The 19229-nt window shown below is 29.2% G+C and overlaps 1 long non-coding RNA gene across 4 annotated transcripts in view; it reads left to right on the top strand.

The window, feature by feature from the left end:
• LOC136089232 (uncharacterized) overlaps positions 1 to 1195 on the top strand; it is a 2115-nt gene extending 920 nt beyond the window's left edge. For 2 of the 4 annotated variants that reach the window (XR_010642877.1, XR_010642876.1), the window contains 3 exons: positions 1 to 352; positions 473 to 639; positions 717 to 1195. The exon at positions 1 to 352 is cut by the window's left edge. This is a non-coding gene — a long non-coding RNA (uncharacterized LOC136089232). The remainder of the gene's footprint in view (positions 353 to 472; positions 640 to 716) is intronic. The other 2 variants (XR_010642879.1, XR_010642878.1) reach the window with 2 other exon arrangements.
• The last annotated feature ends 18034 nt before the right edge of the window (positions 1196 to 19229 follow it).

Genomic DNA, 19229 nt, shown 5'->3' with positions numbered 1-19229 from the left:
GACAATATATTTATAGAAGGCTTCAGAAACTTAATGAAGATAATAATATTAATGTTGATTAAGGTAGGTGACTATTAATGAACAGGGGGCATATGTGCATTTGGTTTTTTTAAATATTATGTATAACTTATATTTATATTTATTACCTATATTTGAGTGTATATTAGTCTAATTTATCTTAAAACAGGATATTTGCACTTTAACAAGCAAAAAACTTAAATGAGATGGTTTCGAATCAACCTTTAAAGATTTCTATATTTATAAGCAAAAATCAATTAAGAGAGGATTTACATCCTGGTACAAATGCTAATGAAAATACTTGTGAATACTCGGGCTTCTGGGTCTTTCCAAAGTAATAAATTATTTGCATTTAATTTAAAAGTTTATAATATTTAAAAAGTACAATAGTATATTTGTTGAATTATGTTTCTTAATGGTTTTCATAAATTCTCTAAGGGCGTCTCTTATTTAGGTTGAAGTAGATGGCTCTAAAAAACAATTTGAAAAAAAGAATGAAGGGTCGTTTAAATGTACATACACAAACAATTCTGATCAATAAGGAAAAAATCAATTTTACTCTTCCATCAAATCATCACTCTGGTTTTTTCAAACAGCATTTTTTATAGTGCATTTATTTAGGTACAATACAAAACAATAGACTAAGATAATCATTTATTTTGTTATTTATTATAAAACTTGTTTTTTTTTTTAAATAGATTAAGGCGAATCATCAAAAACCATTACCAATACAGATCGACCAAAAAATCAGACAAACGAAACCTCTCCCATGGATGATGCTATGTTTTAGCGTTAAATGATTGACACACCATTACATAAAAAGAAATTTGGACTACTGCAATAGTTTTTAGATAAAGATTTGAGTGAAATTAAATTTGAACAGGTTACCTCAATTGAGGAATTAGTAAAGTTCGAGACTCGACTTTTAAGAAAAATTGAAAAGAACATTCGATGCTACTGGAATTGTTTGTAAAAATACGAAAGCGTATTGTTATACGATTTTAGATTTTATATTGACGGAAGAGGCGATCAATCGAAATTAAATATTATGTATGGTACCATGTGCCAAGCGTCTTTTATTAGCTTATTTTTAATGATTTGGTTTTTTATTTCTTTGTTTATTTTTTCTTCATAGTATTATTGTATATTAATTTACCTTAAAAAACAAAAATAAAACAACAAAATTGTCGTAAATATAATGTAGTATATATAAAAAAAGGTTTACATGTTTAAAGTTATTAACGTGTCTAACAAAACCTACGTAATTTTGGTTTATCATTAAACCGTGCTGAACAGCTGTTAGTTCAGGCATAAGTTTGGAAAACTTATGCCTGAACTAACTAAAGGCATTAAATAAAGTTTCCGTTTGGAAACTTTATTTAATGCCATAAGTCCGTTTTAAACTATAAAAAACACGAATTTAAAACCTCTTAAAACACGAGTTTAAAACCTCAAAAACACGTATTTAAAACATAAAAAAACTCGTCTTTGAAACCTTAGAAAACCCGTGTAAAACTCCAGTTAAACTTCCCGTGAAATCCACGTGTTTTTGGTTTACGCCTGGATCGTAACAAACACGTGTTTATACGGGTTTTAATTCCGAGATTAAAACCAGATGTGCCGTCTGGGATATTACACAAAAACCTTTAAATAAAGATAAGTGTTTTATGCATTGTTTTTCAAACAAAAATAGATTGGATTTTTAGCTTGGATACTTTTCTTTATGAAAAAATTAATTTCATTATTTTAGCACCAAAATTTCGCCTCTCAGATTTAATCATGTGTGATGATATTTTTATCACAACGCAAAAAAATTAACAGCATTTTAATTAGATGATAGCCGCTAATTACTGCATATAAATTTACGCAAAGTGCACTGATTCCTGTTACCACATATAGTCGATTCAAAAAATACAAAGCAACCCTAACTTCACTGCTTACATCTAAAAAATCTTTAAGTATGCTTATATTACCAAGGTGCTCATATTACCCTAATCTACCCTATATAATATATGTTTTATATATATACATATATGTATATATATATATATATATATATATATATATATATATATATATATATATATATATATATATATATATATATATATATATATAAATATATACACTAAGGCATATTCGTTTAGACGCATCAATTTTTTTCTCTTTATCTTAATTTTTTTCTATGAATTGTCAACTGATATACATGCAAGATACTATCAAAATAATTGTTGTGTTGTGGGCTAATATAAACCACAAAATATTTTTTTCTATGTGTCTTTATTAACATGAGAGTATGTTTGATATACAAAAGCACATTTTTTAATTGGAATATATCTATAGACGCAATCAGGTTAATAACGGTAATTATTGATTTTTAATCACTTTTACACAAATAAATTGATAAATTTTAGTGTAATTTGATCTTTTGCTCTGCCAGTATCGTTTTTATTGCATTTTACGAAATGCCTAAAGGAAAGAATTTGACAGATGCTGAAAAAATACAAATTAATTTATATCATGGCTCAGAAATCTTACTAGCACTTTCTATACGTGAAATAGCAAGAAAAATTGGAAGATCTGACCATGTTGTACGAAACTACATTGCAAAAGGTGACAATTACGGTGTAAAAAAAGCAACAAACGGCAACAAAGTATAAACAAATCGGCAAATTAATTGAATTCGCTTCGAAGCAACCAAAAATAAATTGAATGCAACACAAATAAAGGATAAATTATTATTGCCTGTCACCAATAAACATGTTGCACATATTCTATGTACAACACCAAACGTAAAGTGGAAGAAACCACACCAAAAACCAATGTTAAAAAACACCATATAATTGCTAGATTACAGTTTGCTAAAAACCATATGCATTGGACTCATGAGTGGCAAAACGTAATATTTTCAGATGAAAAAAAGTTCAATTTAGATGGTCCGGATTCTTACAGTTATTATTGGCATGATCTAAGAGGAATAAATGACCCACAAATATAACGAAATTATGGAGGAGGAAGTTTAATGGTTTGGGGTGGATTTTCTTATTCAGGAAAATTGACTCTGTGTTGTGGTTTACCTAAAATGAACTCGATAAAGTATACAGAAATGTTGGATGATGTTCTCATAACTTATATGTATGAAAACATTGACGATAATGCCATGTTTCAGCAAGATAATGCTGCAATTCACACACCTAGGCATTCTATGAAATGATGTAAAGACCACAACATCCTGGTTCTCGAATGGCCAGCTTGTAGCCCGGACTTAAATCCAATCAAGAACGTGTGGGGAATGCTATCAAGAAAAGTTTATGATGCTAAAGCAGCCGGACACCAATTTAAAACTGTTACTGAGTTAAAGTGTAAAATCCTTGAAGCATGGTCCGAGTTGGATCAAACTACACTTCAACGACTAGTGGAGTCAATGAAAGGCAGAATTTTTGAGGTGATCCAGTGTAATGGAGGACATACGCATTACTAGTTTCCATCTTTTATTGTCAAAAATATGACTGCGTCTATAGATATATTCCAATTAAAAAATGTACTTTTGTATATCAAACATACTCTCATGTTAATAAAGACACATAGAAAAAATTTCTTTGTGATTTTTATTAGCCCACAACACAACAATTATTTTGATAATAACTTGCATGCATATCAGTTGACAATTCATAGAAAAAATTAAGACAAAGAGAAAAAAATTGATGCGTCTAAACGAATATGCCTCAGTGTATATATATATATATATATATATATATATATATAATATATATATATATATATATATATATATATATATATATATATATATATATATAAATTAACAGAAAATCACTTAACGAAAACTTTTCTCATTTAACACTGTGTTACATCAATAAAGACATATCAGAAATGAATGATCAAATTAATAAAACTTTAATTTATACCAAAAATTAAATTACAGGAAGTCGCAAATGTCTTTACTACTGTATATTTTCTCACATTTGTGGAGTTTGCTGACACTATTATAAAAAGAATTCTTTGGAAATGAAAACTAATGCTTTTTTAGATAAATATTTTTTAAAAAGGGGACTTAATGATTTTTTGAGCTCATTTATTTTTATAGTTTTTTAGGAGAAACTTATTTTCGTGCCTGGATTATGAAGTTAATTCTAATTTTTTGTTTAATAAACATTCTTGGTTTGCATGTGTAATTATTTCAAATTTTTCTTGTAGGCATAGTATACATTTTTCAGAAATATTGTTATATGCAGCCGCTGTTTTAAGGATGGACCAATTCAGTATAAAATCATCAATACTTTTATCTTTTAATCTCCTTATATATTTTGACAGCATGGTGTCTTTTAAATATTTTTTATTTTTAAAAGATTGCTTTTGATTGGCAAAACATTTTTTCCATTCACCCTCTGTTATGCCATCATATAGTTTGTCAGGTTATTTTTTAATTTTAATTTATAATTGCTCTGTTCTTATAAAATTATATTAAAAGAAACTGCTAACACAATTTTGTAGAACTTAATATAAGCTAAATTATCTAAAACGCGTCTTAAAAGCGGTTAACTTATTTTGGTGGGGGTTAATTTATTTCCAAATAGATTAACCGGGTAGTCAAAATGTTTTAATCGGGAGTTAACTTTTCGGAGAGTTAATCTATTTCGCGTCACCGGCACACGGTGGTCCTTTTTTTATATTTTCATTTTTCAGGTTGCAAAAGGTATAAAGTGCATCTTCAAATAATCGGTTGTAATGACACTCATTGAATACCAAGATAACCAGGTAAACAAAATAAATTGTTCTTAGAACTCAGCTTCCACAGCAAAGTGAACAATTGAACCCCAAAGTTGTACTTTTTTACCGAGCTTACGCTCAGAAGTTTCAGGCAATTTACCAGAGCCCTTTCAAAGTGATTTTAAGTGTACTTAAACCTGTTATTTTAATATTTTTTTGAAATGGAAGTCGAGCGAACAGGTACATATTTACAATATTATAAAACAATAGTTGTATCTTTGTTGATAAAAAAAAATTATTTGATTTTAAAGATTGATGATAGATTAGCACTAAAATAAGAATTAGTAAAGATTTTATTAGAGTAGAACTTTGGGATTGTTCGGGATTGTCGCTAAACTATTTTTTATTGTTACTTTATTTATTTATCTCTCAGAAAAAGTTACTCTTGTGTGCTCGTACGTGCTCTTTTTATATACTTTTAATTTGTGTTAGGTTCGACGGCGTGTCGTGTGAGAAAACGAGAAATTTTTGAAGCATGGCGGAAAGAAAGAAATTTCAATACAGTGATGAAATTTGTTGAAGAAACAATTAACTCTAATACTAGTGACACTAAAGAAGGGCCAACAGTGAATTTTGAAAAACAATTAAAAAATTTGTGTGGCGAATTTGCCAAAAAAAAAAACAACGATGTCGCTCAGTTGACAAAATTTTACACCACAACAAAGACCGGTTGGACAGTGATTTTGTAATTTTTAAGTGCTTAGAGGAAGGTGAAAAGACAGAAAACACAGGGCGTCCAAAAAGACACTTCGGAGAATGCAGTCATTCAGCGAAAACTAAGAGAGTGAAAGATCTCGTTTAAGGTAGGACATCTGATGAGCTTTCTCTAGCTACACGAATTAAATTAAGGCATGAGGGTAAAAGGTATGCTGCAAAAGTTATTCATATGGTTTTATCACCTACCAGTTCACCAGGAAGAGCTACCAAAGTAAATAAAACGTATTTTCACTGAAAGTAAGGCTCCCATAAAAATGACAGCAGAGCGTGCGTTAGCTCTCTTTGTTGATAATAAATTTACAAAGAATCAATACATCGATATTCAACAAACCTCTAAATTTCACAACATTGACATATACCCACCATACAATTGTTTGTTGGAAGCGAAGAAGCAATATTATCCCAATGACATCAAAATAAAAGAAATATCTGCCGAAGTTTCTTTAAAATCATTAGTGAACCACATTGTTCAAAGACTTTTGAGTGCCCAGAGAGATGTTTTAAAAGCAAGGCAGCAGGATTTTGATCCCAAAAAACTAAATATTATATTCAAGTGGGGTTGTGATGGTGCATCGGGTTGTACCCGATATATGCAAGGTTTTGAAACGGACGATAGTGACGATTTAAGCATTTATTTTGTATCTATGGTTCCCCTTATATTGACTGCTTCGTCGGTAAGTGGGTCACGTGATTTGATTCTGTGGAATAATCCTGTACCTTCATCAACAAAATAATGTCGTCCCATCAAAATAATGTTTCACAAAGAAACACCAGATTTTGTAACACAGCAATTTGATAAAGTTTAGAAAAGAAATACAGGATCTGAGCCCCAGTGAGGTTATTGTGGAAGGAGTACAACTTAAAATACAATCGACGTTTTCACTAACGATGATCGATGGTTAAAACTTGCAGTACTCTTTCCAATACAGCTCCTCAAAATTGTCATATTTGTGGTGCATCACCAAAAATAATGAACAATCTAGAACCAGTGCAAGCAAGACCGATAAATAAAAATTCTCTTTAATTAAGACTATCAAGTTTACATGCTTGGATTAAATGCATGAAATGTATCCTCAATACATTATACCGTTAAGATATTAAAAAATGGAGGGTTGAGAAAACACAAAAAGATATAAGAGAAAAAAGAAAAAAGGTCGTACAAGAAAATTTGAGAAGAGAATTGAATATTTTAGTTGATTTACCAAAACAAGGCTGTGGCACAAGCAATACAGGAAATGTGGCTCGTACTTTTTTTTACAACCCAGAGCTAGCCTCACAAGCTACAGGGGTAAATAAATCTCTTACAGAAAGATTAGGTACAATTCTCCGTACCATTAGCTCGGAGTTTGCAATAAATATACCATCTTTTGAAAATTTAATCTGCAAACTGCTGATTAGTACATTCAAGAATACTCTTGGTATTACATGCCGCCAAGTGTACACAAAACTTTGATGCATGTAAGTCTTATTATAAAAGAAGCCATTCTACCAATTGGTACACTGTCAGAAGAGGCTCAGAAGCATAGAAATAAAGATATTCGAAATTACAGAGATTTCCATGCAAGAAAATTTTCCAGAAAAGAAAATGTGGAAGACGTGTTACATCTACTTCTTATAAGCTCTAACCCTTTAATCCCTTTATTAAGGAGAGAAAAGCCAATATCTAGTGACAGTTTTCCACAATCAGTTTTAGCCTTGCTAAGAAAAGCTGAAGACTTTTAGTCAAAAAATTGTTTTCACATGTTATAAGAATGTAATAAAATATTGACAAAAATTGGTTACAGTGCTTTCTTTTTTTAAAAAATTAAATTTAATACCTTCTTTGCAAATACATTGTTATATTTATATTTTCAGGATTTTGGTTTAGGCGATTTTTTTACATATTGGTATATAAAAACCAAAACTAAAATCGGTTTGATTTAAAATTATGCTCCAGTAAAATAAATAAATGTTATAAAATGTTATTTTTAACATCGTTTTTAAATATAGAATTAAAAGTATACAAAATTTACAGTGCTTAATATTTCTAAGAAACGATAATTTAATATAGCAAAATAAAAATCATCATTTTTTAATTTTAAAATCTAACAAAATATAAAATAAATACTAAAACTACAGTTCTTGACAAATAAAGACATTTTAAGAAATATAATTGTTTTGCCAGATGTAGACAGATTTCATTTCTAAGAAAATAACTGTAGAATATTGAAACCACGGCACTTAGGGAATTTTTAGTTTTAATCCTATTACCTGAAGACAGTAAAAGTGCACCCTACTTATGACAATTGCCATGAAATAACTATCTCTACTACCATAATTAACCAAGGTCATTCTTGTATTTTACATATACAACAATGTTTTACCTGCATACGAATTTTCAGTCTCTTATATTGTGGTGTAATACTTTTGCAACCATAGTTCGCCGGAAAGGACCACTGCGCGGCACTGCCGGCAACTCAAGCTCTATTTGCCTGCATTGCCTGCACTTACCGCAAGCCAAAATTTAATTATATAAAAATTAAAAATAAAATTATTAAAATATTATACTTTCAGTTCAAGGAACTTAAAAAAAATATAATTTATACATATTCTTTTCTTAAGGAAATATAATATCTAAAAAATATAAAAAGAATTTATTAAACAGAATTTTTTTGTTTCACTCTTCATACTACACAATTTGAATAAAAAAATTGAATGAAAACGTCCATAAACCATTAAATGAAAAACTTAAGTATGCTTAAATTTTTAATAGTACTCTAGATCATAAAACTATAAATTATAAAAAACGTGGAATCTAATCTTTTTTAGCTTTGATCTTACTCGTTAGGTCTATAGATTATAGATTCGCATGGCCTTCAGGCGTTAATTTGAGCCCAAATATATATATATATATATATATATATGTGTGTGTGTGTGTGTGTGTGTGTGTGTGTGTGTGTGTGTGTGTGTGTGTGTGTGTGTGTGTGTGTGTGTCTATATATATATATATATATATATATATATATATATATATATATATATATATATATATATATATATAAATTAGAAGAAAATCACTTTGCAAAATTTTTTGATTTTCTGATGAGTCTTTATTGATGAAACACTGTGTAAAATGAAAAAAAATTTTGTCAATTAAATTTATATATATATGTATATATATACATATATATATATATATATATATATATATATATATATATATATTTATATATATATATATATATATATATATATATATATATATATATATATATATATATATATATATATATATATATATATATATATATATATATATATATATATATATATATTGTTGTTTTGATTATGAAATATTAATCAATTTTTTTCGATTTGAGAGTGGTCAATATAAAGTAAAATAATCACCAAATAGATCAACAAATAAATAAAAAAGTAAGATGAAAAAAAACAACTTTTTTACAGTATTTAAAGTTTGATGCTGTTTGCGACACTTATCAGCCATAAATTTTAATCAAGAAAAATCCGTTCAAAAATTCAATTAAAAAACCGTTACAAAATTCAAAAAAGACAATGAAATGAGTTCTGACGTCAAATGATAATAATAATAACAATAATAATAGCAATAATAATAATAGTAATGATAATAATATGGAAAAACGTCTTTTTTAATCACCAGTGTCATTTTGGGAAAGAAGGAATCTGTTTCTATGTCTACACTTAGAAACAATCTTACTCCTTTTATTCAATAAATTAGTATTTTTATAATATAGAATTTCATATATTTCGGTGAGACATAATTTGCAAGATTTGGATGTTGGATTATATGCTTTACATCGCCTGAGAATTTTTCACTTAACTATAGGAACTAAATTAGCTTCTTTTAACTTCCCTATATATTTTGAGAGCTCAGTTTCATTTTTGTACTTAGAGATGTTAAATGATTTAACGTGATTAATTAAAAAATCAAATTCCTAATTTAAAAGGAGCCTTACTTATCCCAATGTAAGGTTTTTCATTAGAAGATGAATCAAGATTATCAATTGTAACAGTTGCTTGATATACAATGTTGCTTGTTAAACATTTATTGAACATAGGACAGAGATTTTCATTACAGCAGTTACAGTTCTGTTGATTAAGGTTTGTATTGTCGCATAAAGTGTATTTGTTGTGCGAATTTAAAATAGATTTTACACTTGGCATACAACTGTAGCAAACTTTGACTGTGTTCCTGTTAAAGATTTTATCCAGATTGTTATTATTAGCAAAATGTTTGTCAATAAGTTTCAAAAAACATTTTCCCACGTTGGTGCTGACGTTTTTATTTAACGAATGGTTAAACCAAATGATGTTGCGGGCTCTGTTCCGTTTTGGAGTTGATATTGTTACAGGTTTATATGTTAGACTACATTTATAACCAGACTCTAATAAAGCTTTGTCATATAGAGGAATAGTATTTTGAAATATTTCTTAGTTAGATGAATTTGTAGGCAATCTAAGTTCAATCGAATGTGGTAATTGTTTTAGTATACTTGGCGGGTGATTTGAATCAGCATGAATGTAATTTAATGTATTATCAGGTTTGAAATAAGGTTTAAAAGTGCAGTCACTAAAGTTTAGAGTTACTTTGTGGTAGTTCACAATTTTTATGTTGCATTGTATAGAAATTCGTAAGCCAACGCATTTAAATATTTCGACATTATGCTTTTTTATTTTTTCCATTTGAGGGCTGCTTTTATTACTAAAAACTACCAAGCCATCGTCACGGTATAAATCAACCTCAAACTTGTTATAAATTTGAAATAGAATAAATATTCCTTTTAGCTCACAAACCTCTGCACCGTCGAACGCTCCCATGGAAACATCAAATAAACCACTTGATTGCTTTATCCAAACTTGATCATTATTACAAAGCAAAGACTTTCTTGCATGAAAAATTAGTGATATGTTCTCTTTATTTAATGAAAGGTGTTGCTTTGCAAAATTGTTTTTAAGAAGTGTTTCACTGAGAGAAGGGTAGAAGTCAATAACATCAAAAACTGAAAATTTATAAAAGTGTTTATCTTTTATGGTCTTTAACCAACCGATAAAATTTCGAGTGTTTTTCCATTGATTTAATTGTAATATAATTCTTAGGTCTGTATTAATTTTAGAAAGAATACCTTTACTAATTCTACCAACCTCGTTTTTAGCAGGATTTAATAAACGGACAGTCGGATTGTTTTCAAAATTATCTTTATGGTCTTTAAAGGTGATAAAACAATTGGAAGATGTATTGTTGTCAATTTTATTGGAAACTTTATGATTTTTCAAAAGACGTTTACCTTATATGTTTACTTTGTTTTTTTATGTTTGAGTTAGATAGTTTGTAGTTTGAAGTGATAGCATTTCTTAACAAGTGGTTATAATCATTTTTAGATAACTTGTAAAGATTGGTTTTTTTATCAGCATACGTATAAGTTAGATTAGATTTCGAATATTGTTTATATCTTGTTTTAATTTATTTTGGAAACTGCTGTGTACCTTTCGAAATTTAATGTGTTTTACAAGATCAATGAGTTCATTCTTAAAAGCTAACATTTCTGTAATTTGTTTTAGATGATGAAATGTTTTTAATCCGTAGTTATAATTAAAAAAACTGTTCTTACTATTTGAACTCTTGTTTAAAAAGAAAATCGCTTTCCATCGCATTCTTTTAATTAACGTTTTAGTTTTACCCAATAACTGTATTTTAAAGTCTTTAATGAATGGTATCGGAATGTTCTTGACTGAATATCCAAAGTTTATTTTTTCCATCACATATGCGACTTAATTAGCGAACTCCCCCATATGAAAAGAGGGGAGTTAACATTCGACTAACAGTTAAATTTTTTTTTTTTTTGAGACATTCGGAACATTTGAAGGATTCATTTCTAAAACCTTTCATTTCATTTGTTTCATTCCTAAAATCGCCCCTGGCTGGACTTTTCGGTAATGATATGTTAGAGAATTTAGTTCATATATTTTTTTGAATATTAACTAATTTTAGAAGTAAACGGTTTTTTAGTGTCGAAGTTTCCGTTATCATTAATTTTTTAGATTGATCTTAGAAAGAACGTCGATAAGAACTGATGAACTAGTTTATGAGCAGTAGACGAATACTTACCAGTCAAGTTCTTTAAAAAAAAGATAGACTTTTTGCTTTGTTTAAGCACTGTATAAAACTTTAAAGTAGTATGAAACTATATTTTTATTATATAAATAACTGAAACTTGTAACTACTATTAGATAGAAAGAAAAAAAATATCTTTTTGTTTCTTATAATTTCAAGCAAAAATGGCGTGAGATAACTTTTAACTTAGATCCTGGTCAAGGCGGATGACGCGGTTTTTGAAGTAGGTACGGGGAACGGGCCTTGACACACTCCCTTATATGAAAAATTGTCAATTTATAGGTCAATTTCTTAGCAAAAAAGGCCTCTAAAGAAACAGTGGTGGTTAGACGGGGAAGGAGGTATGTGTGGGAGACACATACCTCCTCCTCCGCCCAACCAAACCCTCCGGTGTCGTCGGGTTTGGTTGCACAGCTCTGTTGCGGTACATTGAGCCTCGGCACTACAGGTTAAATTGCAAATGATTTTCCAGATTCTGTTATTCGAGTATTTCAACTAAAATTAACTGTTATCAATCATATTTATAGAAAGGTTTACAAAAATATTTTTAAAACATATACTTTAGAAAAAAACGTTAACATTTACCATAATCAATATTTTCCTATTTATAAAAATGTTTTCTCTGTAATTATGATGGTCTTAGGATGTTTTTTTGGTAATGATTTTAATTTAATGCGTATTAATTTATTTCTTGGCTAGAATTGCTTTTTAAAAAAATATAACGGAAACTTGTTTATAATGAAGCATAATAAACTTCTAGCTAATGTTAGTTATTTTCATTTCCTTACGACATTAGTTTTCTTTATAAAGGGTTTCATATTTACTAAGGATTTCAACGAATCATTCAACCATTCAATACCTTTTTTAAATACATAATCAAATGGATAGCATTTTGAATAAAAAGTCACTTCGAAAACTTTTGAGAAATCGAATCTTTTCGAAGTGTTCATCAAGAGAATAACCTGGCCTATACCAAAGGAGCAATAAGAACAGCCGCATTACGATACATAAATTGGACATGTTACATTAAAAAAGACGGCGTTTCTCGACATTTACAAAAAGCTGTCCACAGAAATGCAATCTAATTTTTGAATAAAGACCCAAATGAAAAAAAAGAAGCAAAAGTAAACAACAAAGAGCAGCGGTTAATAGTCAGACTTCATAATCATTTTATTTTTTAAACTCTAATTTTAAACAAAGGTATTAAAGATTTGAATTAGTTCAATTTTAAATACGAAGTAATAATTTACTACGTCAATAAAACCTTTATAAAATAAGGTCATCAAACTGTCTACTTTCCATGGAATTCCTCATTATTTTCATATATTTAAAATGATTATGTTAAATTTTTTTACGACTTATTTATGTCCTTTTAAGAAATTGTATCTACTATTTCTATAGGGTGGAAACCGACAAACTCAAAATCAGTTCGTGTGTAACAATATTATTTGCGTAACAATCTACAAATAATTCTTACAAAAGCTCGGTAAAAATAGCTCGTGAAACAGCTTGCCATCCAACTATGCATTTTTCTGTTCCCTTAAGTTTTAATTTCTTGTTAAATTTTAATTTTTAGCAATTAAATGTTAATTTTTTAAATATGCAAACCAAGTTCAAATAAATTTAAGCTTTAATCGTAGTTTTTAATTTATTACGTGAAAGTATTAATTTTTTACAATAATATATTATTATATCTTCAGGTTGATTGTGCATGCATCACTAGATCAAACTTCTTAAAGCGTAGAGAAACAGGATTCACTGGCAGAGAACTTATCAAGTGTTGTGCCAATACTCGGCGTGAGAAATGCTATAAAATTCTCGAAAATTGCAACTTCTCAATACTTAGCGACGGAAGTCAAGCACGAAAAACCGGAAAAGAAAATGAACTTGTTTTAGTCCGTACGGAGCGCAACGGATATGTCGTTACCAAGTTGTTAGAAATGTCACAATTTGGTGGAAGCAGCTCAAACTCAGTAACTGCTGGTATTAACAGTGTCTTTGAATTGGATAATTTATTTTTCAAAATATCTACTGAAATTTAAAATAAAAAACTAGTTTCTGCCACAGCTGACGGTGCAAACGTTTACTTTGGTGTAAAGAATGGTCCTCCAACACAGCTAGAAAAATCTCGCAAAAAGTTATTGAAAATACATTGTATCAACCACAGAATAGAATTGGCAATAAAAGACACTTTTAAAGATGTAACGGAATTCATAAAGAACGAAAAATTTTTGTTTATCAAATTATTACCTACTAAGAAATTCCGCAAAATTAAAAAGTGAAGTCGAGGCTGCGACAAAAACCATAGGAATAACTTTTTACATTTTACCAAAAATATCAGGTACAAGATTTGTCGGGAACAGGAGAGGAGCCTTTTCTAGTCTTCGCGAGACATGGTCAGCTTTTCTTTCAGTGTATATTATATTAGGAAAAGTAAATGGTTTATTAAAATGATTTAAATGTCAATCATTTCTTGTTTAAGTAGGTTTATATTTAGACTGTTTTGAAGTTATTGTCCCAGCTTCGAAAATTTTCGAAAAAATGAGTTATTACTTCACGAAATTCCCACAACTATCCCACGAACTTTAATAGAAATAGACAATAAAATAAAATCAATTGAAGAAGAAGATGAATTTTATGACAGCTTTGTAATTCGCTATTTGGTCACTGATCAAAATCAAATTGAAGGTTCCTTTCAAAGAACTGGAGATAAACGAAAACACCCCAAACATCGTTCTTACATTAACTTAGCAATGGAGATGAATAACTTTGATCAAGAAAAATAAATTTAAAAAATGCATAAAATTAAAAGAATGATTTTTCTAAACTTCATGAATTACTTTCAAGTAGATTTCAAGATTACTCTCGTGAATTTTCCATTTACAGAAATATGAAATTTATTGATCCAATACACTGGATAGCTGAAGATAAAGACTTGGGAGTGATGCAAATCAAGTTAATTAATGACCATTTTGAAGCCCCATTAATAAATGCTGGTTTTCAAAAAAATGCTTCAAATCAACCGCGACACATTTGTCGATTGTGTCATAATTCTCGGCAATAAAAGTCTTTGGTTGAAAAATGAATACGATAATATTAGTGACCTATCGTAGTTGAAGTATATGAAAAAACGAAGAAAATCTGATGTTGGTAATTCGAACAAAGTTAAAATAGAAAATAATTAAGGTATGCAAACATGCAGCGATACTGATGACATAGACTGCGAAGCTGATTGCTAGCAGACAATCATAATAGCTTATAAAGTGCACAATTTATTTTAATGTAAATATTTTATTAATAAGATATTTTGTTTATTGTCAATTCAATTCGATATAACGTATAGTTTTAATGACGTTGGTTTAATTTGTGAAAATAAATTATGATCACGAGTATGTTATCGGTAAGGAATCGTCCATATAGTACATACGCTCATAGGGGGGAAAGAGAGGTCTTCAAAAAAGCGTACGAAAGCGTATGGGGGAGGGGGTTGATTTAAAAGTACTTACTTTGAAATTAAATCCCCCCCCCCCCTTCATTTGCTCTCCCATTTTTTGCAAGGCCTCCTCATTTGGCATAAACAAAACAGGTATAAACCTACTTAAGTTTGGAGTTTGCACAATGTGTGAAAGTGTCCTATTTGTAACATGAAAAAATCCTGCGGGCACCCATGCACACGTGCCACCTCTTATATACTGGCCCTGAGTAGGGAGTTTAGGCAATACTTATAGCAAATGTAAATATTTTTTATATTAAATGCATTATATTCCTTAATATATTTCCTTTTCAAAATGGTTTCAACCACCTCTGTAGCTTATTTAGTTCCAAAGATATACGTGTTTTAATATTTTCAATTCATAGACTTTTTATGAAATATTTTCTTAAAGTATCTCGTTCAGTTTTTGGCACCGAAAAAAAAAACTTTTTTATCTTTTTTTTTTTTTGCGTAAAAAGTTGCGTAAACTAACTTATAATAAAATTTTATTAGAAAATAAATTGTAAATCTAAATTATTTGAACAATTCATAAGTAGAATTTTTTGGGGGGTTAACGCAGACATACCATGAAGTAGTCAAATAACTGTATAATATGTTTGAATATGTTTTAAACCTTTTTGACACAAAATAAATTTTCAAATGTTTTAATTTATAATACGTTGAGCGTAACAAAGCTTTGATGATAAATATTAACTTAAATTAATTTTATTTTTCTTTAATAAATTATCAATTGAACAACGTGGACCTAAATAAAACACGCCGAAAACGTCAAAATACGTACAAAATAAAAATAAATCTAAAATTTATTTTTACACAAACAAAAAAAGAAATTAGTCAAAGACTTGTTAATAATTTCAGTATTGTTATAGATTCAAAAAAGGATTTAACCACTTATAGTCTACTGATTCGACTAATCTATTGTTTTCAGCACCTATCATAATATAAAAAATGTTATATTTTTTAATGGGGTTAGGGTTTTTAACTTTTTAAAAATTTTGAAAACAATGAATGAAAAACTCGTTGAATTGTTCTATTTCATTGTGTTTGGATTTATTTGATTGTGTACTCTCGAGTCCTTAACTCAAGGGGGGGGGGGGGCGTTTATTATTTTTGGGAAACTTTGCCACCAACACTAAGCTTATTAAGACCCCCTCCCGTTTATTAATTTTTACTTGTTTTAACAAAAAAATTATATCTAAAGACTAAAAAAAAATCAGTGAAAATCAGCTTTAAAAATCAAAAAATACATACTAGTTACTCATAAGTAATAAAACTTTCAGTGTAAATTCTGACCCTCCCCTCCCCCGGTTCATTAAATCTTGACTAAACCCCCCATCCACTTTTATTACCCCCTCTTGTATTAATAAATTGAGATTACATAGATTAACAGACTCATGGAAATACTTATACGGATTATCTTATCTATCTATTTGTCTTAAACTTTTTAATAGATGTTTTAAATCGTTTTGTCTTTGAAATAAATTATCGCACTATTAATGTACCCAAATTTGACTATATGTTGCAAATTATTTGAACTCAGAAAAAATATTTTAATTATCGAATTTCAATTCAAACTTCAGAGTAGGCTGTGTGTGTATTGTTAACAAACAATTTTATACATAATTTGCCTTGGCTATTCCGTTCATAAATTAGACAAAATTGTCTAACTTACTTAACGAAGTGCACCAACGAGAAGGTAAGCCATAGGACTTTGCACTCCATCCGTGAGCTGTCATGTTGCCTAAGGTTAGCCCTCCATTTCTGGATTCTTTCCTTAACTTGATAGGCAGTTCATGTAAAAGTAATAGTAAATTAGCCTAAGGTTAGCCCTCCATTTCTGGATTCTTTCCTTTACTTGATAGGCAGTTCATGTAAAAGTAATAGTAAATTAGCCTAAGGTTAGCCCTCCATTTCTGGATTCTTTCCTTTACTTGATAGGCAGTTAATGTAAAAGTAATAGTATTTTTGCATAAGCTTTTTTTTTTTTTTTAAATAATAAAAATGTGCAGTTAAGCTGCAAATAAACAACAACAAATAAACAAAATTGGTACAGATAAACATATCAGATATGATTCATACTATTTGTAAAGATAAAAACCACTGAACTCAAATGCAGTAAAAACAAACTATTGGAAAATAACAATAAAAGAAATAAGATTAATATATACTGTAACATAATTCTAAATTTACATTAAATAAAATTACCTCGCAACCCTAGCTACAAAGAATAAGATCACCTTTTTCAAAATCAATCAATAAAGGAAATGACCATACTTCATCAGGTTCGTTATCATACTTAACAAGGTATGTAGTTCTTCTACCGTTTAATTGATCAATTTGAACCATTTGCGCACGTTCCAAGATACTTTAAGAGCATCTTCTTCTCTAACACGATGTTGTATAGAAAAACCTACAAAATCAGATGGATTGTTAATAAATTTTGATAAGGAGTGCTTTTTTTGTTGCTCTATTAGTTTATTTAGTCTTGCATCCTGATTTTTTTCCATTAATTCTTTTGTTTTGTTTTCAACAGCTGCATCACGTATTGTACAAGGCTTTAAATTATTACTTATATTATTACTTAAAGATTGTTTGTTTGGTGTTAAATTTGCTTGAATAACAATAAGAAGATTTTGATGTAATTCCTCTGAAGAAAAGTTTATTCTTTTGCTTCCTTCTACTTTTGTTTTACAAAAATGTTTTTTGTCACATTCAACACATAAGATTATGCGATAAAAATTAAGTTGAGCAAGGAGTACTTTTGATTTCAATGGCTCTTCTATATTAGAAACTGTTTTCTCTGCTTCCTCTAATGATATCCATGCCCTTACATTTAAATTTATCAAATCATTTCAAGCTGCAACCTTTTTGCTTTTCATTAATGTTACTTTAGTTCTTGAATATTCAAGCAATTGTTTTCTTTCTTCATCTGATTTACTATTAAGCCATTCTAATGTTTGGTTCTGAGACCACATTGTCAAAGCCTGGATAGTTTGAACATTTGCATTGGGTTTTGTGCGAACCATTAAATCCAAAATGGCAAAGTCGCTTTCTGATGCTTTATTAGTGACAGGGACATTAAAAGCAGCTTCAGAAACAGAATTAGATGGATTCCAATATTCCAAAACCTGGTAATTGATCAGCACACTGACGTTCCAAAATAACAAGAATTGAGTGGAAAATAATTTCAAGTGATTGAACAGTTAAAGAATCAAACTCATCATTTTGAGTGCATTCAAACAGCTTGGTGTAAACCACATCTTGATGAAGAAGATTGGTATCCTCAAAAATTTTTCCATTAGCAAACAATAAAGAAGATGCATCGATACAAAGAGATGAAAGTCTAACTTTCAAGCGAAGTAGGTAGGGGTTTAAAAATAATATACTATCAAGTGATTCGATAATTCTCCACATTGGACCAGTAAGTAGTTTGTCAATAATACCTAATGCACGGACTTCAGCAATGAATACAAGATTTGTGATATCTTCCTTAATTGCTTTTAATAAATTATTAGGGTTAGGCCAAGCATTAAGAAATTCTGTTATAGAATCCTTATGATAGTATAGGGCAGCTGCATTGTAATACAAAATATTAAATTGATTTCCAATAAATGGAACAAAATAAGATTTATCGTTACGAGAGGAAAGAAAAGAATTAAACCATAATGCAACACCAGCTTCCTCACTACCCCTTGAATGAAATGCCTTACATGTGGTACGAACTAACCTTACAGCACCAGATTCTTTACCACTAAAAACAAAAACAGTTTCAAAATCATTTAGAAGCAGAATTTTTTCAAAAGAATTTAAAACTTTATCAGTTTCAGAAGCAAAATTAGCAAGCAAATGAAGTTTACAGAAAAAATTACTAATGTCCTTCATATTGTCTTTGACGTTTGAGGAAAGAAAATCCCAGTTACTAATTGCAATAGGCAAAAGTTTTTCCCTTAATGTTTTTAACTGTGAGTTAAAAAGAGGATTAACCGAAGAAAGATCAGACATTGTTGATTTTATTGATGTTATTAGTTTAGCAAAATTAATTTCTTTTTCAGTAGCTGAGTTGCTAACAACGTCACAAATGTC

Source organism: Hydra vulgaris, chromosome 13, assembly GCF_038396675.1.
Source record: "Hydra vulgaris chromosome 13, alternate assembly HydraT2T_AEP".
Classification (NCBI taxonomy): Eukaryota; Metazoa; Cnidaria; class Hydrozoa; order Anthoathecata; family Hydridae; genus Hydra; species Hydra vulgaris.
Note: the sequence above shows the minus strand (reverse complement) of the source record. Positions and strands in the feature narration are given on the sequence as shown.